Raw genomic sequence first — 7,689 nt, 5'->3', positions numbered from 1 at the left:
GTGATTTATTGGGCTTGATTGCATTGCCAGTGCTTCTTCCCTGGTATAATTAACAATTATAATGCTGAAACAAGCCTAATCTTTATTGTTCACTCCCTTCATTTCGCTCTGAAATGGATTTCAGCCTGGATTCTTGTCTCATTGTGCTCTGCTGCATTGACAAACTTTTTTTGGTGCAATTGTGGAACATTAAACCAGGAAGGTGCATGTGAGGATGTTGTCTCTGGTACGCCTCTGTCACATCATCGCCCACAGTGTCACTTCTGTCAGAGGAGACGGCGGAAAACGCTTCCTTTTCAAGCCATCTCTTTGGGAATAAAAGGCAGCGTGCGAAAGAAACCCAGAAAATGAGATGGAATTACAACAAGGTAGCCACGCGAGGCTCCGGGACTTGGAGATGATGAAACAGAAGCCCACTTTAGAACAGAGATTCCTACAAATCTCACAAGTCCCCAGTTTATCAAAGTCAATCCAACAGGCAACCCCCTCCCATACCCCCCCCCCCCACACACACACACCCCAACGTTCAGCCATTTCATGCCCGCACGCAGTTTCTCATCCAAACACAGAGGTAAAGTTTGAAACCAGATAAATAGTTCACCCGGAGCAGAACACCTTTGTTCCCTCAGAATGTTAGTTCAGAGCAGCCGGGTGACGCATCAGCCCTGCTTGTTTGTGCACGATGGCTACTAAAAATAGCTCTATTGACCCATTTCTTCAAGAAATTCATCAGCATTGTTAAAAGGAGCAAATTGCACAGCACAAATCTTTAATAGAAGCCTCCGGTCCTCCTCTTTTGGTTTCGGTGACATCTCGTGTAACGTGCTTCTCATTCCTCCACCAATCAGAAAGGTCGTTATGAGGGTTTGCTGTGAGGGTCATGGCTTCATCTTGGCCTCTCCACTGACGTGAAGCTGTTTGAATGGACAGCACTGAAAAGTGTTCCTTAATAGGATGAAGCCACCGGGCCAAGGAGTAGCTTCATAAGCATCTTTGTTATAGTTATTCTGGCTTTTGTCTTGACAGCAGAACTCAGTACAGGAGTGATTCAAAACCAAGTTAGCTCAAGGTTGAAAACATGGTGTGGCACAAAAAAAAATAAAAAGAGAAATTATACTTATGTGTAATAAAGGGAAGAATGTCAGCCCATCTCTGGTCGCTGAAGCCTGTTGTGCTACAAAAACTGGTCAAGTGTCAGTGCTGCAGCACACGCTCCTGAGATGACCCTGAAATTAAATGAAGTTCCTTTAAAGACAAAATTGCTCATACCACTCTTGTTAGCCATGAAAATCATTTCAATGATTTGTCAAAATCTGCCAATACAATTTATCTTCAACTGGATTCCAAAATATATAAATAATTGAGGCCATATGGACACACAGTATGATGATGGGTTTTAAACAAACAAACAAACCATCTTTTGTGCTTGTAAAATGAAACAAAACAAAAAATATTCTTCATTTTATTAAAGACCAAATAAATGTAGAAAATGTGGGAAAACTGTAAACAACAAAATAGACAAAAGATCAAAATGTATGAAAAAAAACTCATGGTGAATAATATAGTGCATGTGTGTGTGTGTGTGTGTGTGGTGTGTGTGTGTGTGTGTGTGAGTGTGTGTGTGGTACGGTTTAGACTTGGGGTAAAAGAATAGCGATTCCAATGTGTCTGTGAGAGTCCTCACAAAGATAGAAGTAAAGTGCATGTGTGGGTGTGTGTGTGTTTCTGCACTGGGGTCAGGAAAGAGCAGCCCAAATCAGACTGGTTACAGGCATGTATCCAGCAGTCTGCTGATGCATTCTTTGGTTGTCTGGCTGATTTATCGACTCCTCTTGGGCAGAGTGATAAATCAACAGCAAGACAAGAAGAGGAGCTTTTAAAAGAGAGCCTTAAAAGTGTTTCAAAAGAAGAAGAGCGCGACTGACAAAACAAGAGATAAGAAATCGACTTGGCAATGTTTCGGATTTATCTTCTCCCCGCGTTGCACCACATGTTTTTCAAAGATCTTTTAAATCCCCATTACTATGTACTCATGAATTGTTCTTGCAGTCATAAAGACCTCCTGAACTAAACACTTCCTTTAAAGCGAGCTGCAAGTCGCTGAATGTTTGTGATGATAAAGTGTAAAATCCTGGACAACTCCCCTGACACCTCTGCAGATCTGAATCCAGGCGGCGTGCTCTGAAGTGCTGCACTTTCATGAGCGAGAGGAAAAAAAACAAAAACCGACCTGCTCCTATGGCAACAGAAAATCAGTTAAATGAAGACAAACAGGAGGCCTCTGAACCGCCACCTACGCTCGCACTAAAAAACACAACCTCCTTTCTCAAATCCATCAACGCGGTAACTTTGTAGACTCGCTGAATGCTAATGGCTCGGAAGCAGGCGCCGCCTAAATAGGTCACGACTGGGAATAATTCTGTTAACTGCTGTAAATAGAAATAAACAAGAGAAAGTGGAGAACAGTAGCGGATTGTCGGGATCTATTCGGAGGCATTCTCAGAAAGTGCAAGAGAGGTCTTCGGGGAGGTGCCGAGTGTCACCATTTTTGTCTGTAAAAACTGCCATTTTTCTTAAGGAAACCAGTTATGAACAAAGAGAGAAAAGCAAGAAATCATGTCTTTAGGAGAAGAAAGTCCTTCTGATAACAATACTAGCTTCAGTGATGTTCAATTACAGTAGCACAGATAATAGGACTTTAATATTCCCTCCTCAGCCGTACATTCCTGCTCTGCTACAGAGATCAGGTGGTCTGTTCCTCAGAGCGGGATATGCAGAGAACATTGAATTAAACATGTACTTTCCTTTCCTTTTTTACTGGATGTCATGACAGGTTTCCTGGATGCACAATGGTGTGCATTAAAGTCGTCTCTGTAAAAAAAACAAAACAGCAGGAATCTGTTTGAATCTAACTGTCCGTACGGAACAACACGCAATTCTTTGGTAATGTCATCGCATCCTTTGACGTCTTGCAGCAGGAGATGCTTGTGTCCTCTCCCCGTACACACGCCTACCTCGAGAGCAAGGTTTACTCGACAGCACCTTCATAACGTACGCTGGTCAAGCCGCAGTGGCTGCCGAGATTAAGGTATTCTCTAAATGTTTGAACAGATGGCTCCCAAGAATTCTGAGGGTAGCAATAAAAAGAGTGTGCGTGAGGCTGCAGAGCTCGGAATGCCATCTATTCTTTATCCCTCATCTCCTCTGGGATCCGTGCCTGGGGGCTGATGGTTTAGGAACCACGTGCACACTCGGCCAAATACAACATCCAACACATCCCATTTTGAGGATTTAAACGCGTTCCACCCGGCACAGGGCTGCAGAGGGAGAGTGTCACTTAAAACGACTGTCGTCTCCCGAGTGTTTACGCAAAACCTCACTGCAATTAGCATCATTTATCCAGGAAATATCGATTATCACAGTACGTCTCAGCGACATCACGGTTTCAGCCTTTCTGCAGGAAGATGCTTCTTTCATCCCATCGCGTCTTTAGGACACACAACCACACATTACTGCTGTTGTCAAGTACGTAAGTGAATAAATATAAGCCTCTCACCTGAGGCTTTTCAGTTAATTTGGTTCCTGGCGTTATTTGAGCGTTTGACCCTCGTCTTAAGCCATTCATGAAGTTGGAAATGACAGCACGACCTTAACCGAGTCACTCTGCGTGGAAGAACACAATGGCGAGGATAAAAAGAAAAAAAATATCTAGATGATAGGAAAATGTTAAGCATGAATTGTAGATACTTCACTTAAACCTCATTTGAACTAAGTGTTCATGTCATTTTTATGAGACAGGTGCACTTCAGCCTAAAGAGGCTTCACAACACTCCAGCCATAACGCAAGAGTGTGCGCGGATTAGTCCCCATGCACTCTTTCATTACATTTAAAAGCAAAGTTGGAGTGATTTGAAGATTCCGAGTTCCCTGTAGGTCTATAAAACACCTCTGCAGCATCAACACAGGCCTGTGGCCACATTACCGCGGGTGCTCAGAGACCTTGACGTCGCTCCTGCTCGTATCCACAATCATTAAACCGGCCAAACTCAGCCCTGCAGACAAAAATCCGACCCAAACAAAGCGTCTCTCCAGGTTTGCTATGTAAGCCCGAGGACCACGAGAGATGAAGACACAATGTGAAGGGTGACATGTATAAAACATGAGCCGACTGCGAGGGAGAGGTGAGCACCGGCTTCGGAAAAAGCCGAAATATTAAGTGCCAAAGTGTGATTTATAACCTTCTAACCTTCCAACCTGAAGATTTCCAGCTGCTAAAGAAACAGGCCAAATAATTCATTCATTCCGCTCTTCCAGATTCTCTCTTCCAAACACCAAGCACAGCGGTTCAATCAGCAGGAACTAGATCTTGACGTGGAACTACACTGGAATGTCGTATGTGAGGTCCACGTTGGGCTGGGTAGTCCCATTAAGCCACTGTGAGAGCAGGGCCGTCCTCCATGGCGTCAGAATCCCACATCAAGTCTTTGCCGCTCAAAGAGAATGAAATAAGTGAGCTGACAGCTGCACAGGAGAGCACATTACTATTTCAGCTGCCATCGCTACTTCCGTGCAGCCCTGCGATCATTTCGAGTCCTCTCGTACTTCTGCTCTTAATTGTTAATGATTTCTTCAAATGCGAGGCAGGATCGCCCGCTTTTCCCCACCTTGCCCATTCTGGCCACATTCCAAGTTGTAAATCTGAGGTTAAGCCAGAAATTGGGTTTGCGAGCGGCGCTGTGCGTGGATGTTGTGAGAATGGGCGAGTGCGCCAGGAGCGGGAGCGTGCCGTCTACCGTGCAGACCTTCAATCTTCAGCGCGGCTTTGATCATGTGCGTGACAGAGCGCGCGAGGAACACGCGTGGCCTGCGAGCAATGAGGCAGCGGATGCTAAAAACATGGAGAGCCTGGTTGGCCAAAAAGAGTTGATTAAAGTTTTAAAAAAAAAAAAAGGAGGGGGAAGAGAACAACACTGAAGAGGCCATCCTGGAAACCTAAAAAGCACTTAAAGTTAGCGGTTGGATAAACATTAATCAGTTAAAAAAGGGATTTTGTTTAACATTTGTTGGTAATCATGTTGGTAATCTATAGATTTTACATGCAAACATGAACAATAACAAGTGAAACCACCCAAGTCTCCCACCTGCTGCATCAGGGATTATTATACAGACTTGATCACAGCATGAAGAGATTCATACGTCAATAGTTTACAGAGCAAACTGGGGCCGTCAATCTTTACAGGAAACCACACTTCCACTTCGACACTAGGTCGTTTACGACAGCACAAATGACAGATATTGATGGTGTTGACAATAAATAGCGTCTGGAGACGTAAACATGTTCACCTGTGGCGAAAGGAGCCTTTTCCAGTGCAACTGGATGTGAGATCCGCCTGCGATCGTATCCCTGCTGTCAGTCTTTTCCTGAGCGTTCGGTGGCTGCACTGACTTTCAGATTCAAAGGGAAACAGCTGGAGATGACACCTTCCTGTTATTTCCTTGAAACACCTTCGAGAACAACAGGTTGCTAGGAGACCGTTTCAGAAGGAGCCCAAGGAAGGCATTAATGTTGACCTTTAGCGGAGAACAGGGCAAACAGATGGAAATCATGTATCGCATTCTTCTCCCTGCCCATTCCTAGAAGATGGTGTGGAAATTCCAAAAATCAAAAGCAATGAACCAATTTAAAGCCAGAAATTCCGATCTGAGGTCCTTAATTAGGGTCAGAATTTAAAACCGGATATAATCACAAGAGAATTCAGTAACCTTCTAAACACAATCTGTTCACTGTCCAGCTTCCTCTGGCCTGACAGTCGGCCTCCAGCTACAGCACTCTGCCATGAAAGGGTCTGATGAAGGAAGCGTGCGCGCATGGCTCGAACATCTTAATAAAAGAAACACAGAAAACAGAAGCCTAGCAAAACAGCTGGGCAGCAATCTGGAAATGGAAGTAATATATGCAGACTATAATAAAACCAAAAACCCAGCAAAAACTCCTGCTGACAGCCCCGCCGTCACCACTGACTCACAACCACTCGCAGAAGGGCCGGGCCACGTGCACGCACATTAAGTAACCACAATTAACCCAAATATGAAGAGTGAAAAAAGCCATTGACCTTTCACGTTAGTGCCAATCAATCACCAGGAAGCCGGTAAAGTTTGGCTCCATGTATTTTCGGCCACATGACTCACAACAGTGTTGGTTTCTGAGAGCCCCTGAGAGCCATTTTGACTGGTATTGTTGTGAATCTGTTTCATGTAAAAACCCAACTGTCGTTGCCATGAATAGAATTTTAATTTGACTTTAAGCAGCAGCAGCAACGGTTAAATTCTAATGACATTCATCATCCGTTTAGTGCCACTAATTCTGAATCACTTTCAGAGCTGGAGTCCATCCCAGCTGTCACCAGGCGACAGACAAGAAAACACTCTGGTCCGTTCACACACACCAGGTAGTGCATCTGATCAATCTCATGCGCAGATTGTAGGAGAACGAGCTACTGGAGGAAACAGTTTTGGCTATATTAATAAAATCTTGTTAAAAAAAATTAACAATACAGGCATTAAAAAGAGGGAAAAACAGAACGTTTAAAGGTAAATCACTAAATAGAACTTAAGTGTATCATAAAAGACTGATGCAGAGCACAAAAGGCACAAGTGATTCAGCAACTGTCATCTTCTCCATGGTGTCTAAAGAGAGTAAAATCAGATGAAAGGGAAGCGTGGCCTAAAATCGATGGCACTGAGCACCTCCGAGAAACAGTTTCTGCTTCACTCACAAAGAAAAGAAAAGAAAGGACTGTTAAATGTGTTTAAACTGATCTCGGGGTGTTGAATGAGTATGATTCCTCTCAGAGAGGAGCCGTTTCTGTGGCAGAGGCCGCGTGTTGATGCAGTTTCACTTAATCCACTCTCCAAATTGAATGTACGGGCTGATGATAGCGCGCACAACCGGTGACATTCGGCTGTTTATACACAAACGTTGCCGAGGTAATCCACAAAATCCCTCATCCAAATCCCCTTAATCACAGCCGGTTGATCCCGAATCAAATACCGTCTGAAGTACACACTCGTTGGGGGGGGGGGGGGGGGGGGGTGAAAAACAGAGACCTCAGTCTGTGAGAGGATGCAGGAAGCAGCAGGTTAATGAAACCGCAGAGACCATGACTCCCGTGCATCCCTGTGCATCCCGGTGTGGTGCTAACCATTTACTGGGACACTCATTTACCCTGAAATAAACGCAGTGGAAACACACCTTTATCTTCTTCTGGACTGTCTGACTGGATCTCTGACACTCTGAGACCCAACGCTGTGCAGCTATAGGTGGGTTCCAGCTGCAGGGCCAGGGCAGGACTTGTTTCTTTTAAATGAAAAATGTAGCATTTTATATCAACAGGATTTTGAAACAGAACGTTTGACTTCACAGACACGAAGCTGCGTCACCACCAACGACATGAAACCTGAGTACAGTTAAATAGTGCCCAATTAAATCACAGCAATTTCAATATACGCAGCAGAAATGGCGGAGGATTAAAGAAGAGGGATGTTCTAAAGCATTCAAGAGTTCTTTCTTAGGAGAGATCAAATAAAATTCCACATGGTGGAGACGCTTCAGGTGTTGTCGTGTGGAAATAAATGCAAAATAAACCTGATCTGACCAAGCAAAATCAGAAGGCGACCTGCGACCTCACA

At 44.3% G+C, this 7,689-nt stretch overlaps 1 long non-coding RNA gene across 1 annotated transcript; it reads right to left on the bottom strand.

Annotated features, from left to right (window-relative positions):
- Nucleotides 1-735: 735 nt before the first annotated feature.
- On the bottom strand, nt 736-7,232 carry LOC130529296 (uncharacterized). The gene is made up of 2 exons (XR_008951543.1): nt 5,344-7,232; nt 736-3,661 (listed from the first exon to the last, which is right to left on the bottom strand). It is a non-coding gene; the product is annotated as an uncharacterized LOC130529296 (long non-coding RNA).
- Nucleotides 7,233-7,689: the final 457 nt, after the last annotated feature.

The sequence above is a fragment of the Takifugu flavidus genome, chromosome 7, assembly GCF_003711565.1.
Source record: "Takifugu flavidus isolate HTHZ2018 chromosome 7, ASM371156v2, whole genome shotgun sequence".
Taxonomy (NCBI): Eukaryota; Metazoa; Chordata; class Actinopteri; order Tetraodontiformes; family Tetraodontidae; genus Takifugu; species Takifugu flavidus.
The sequence above is the reverse complement of the archived record's forward strand: the minus strand, read 5'-3'. Positions and strand labels throughout refer to the sequence as shown.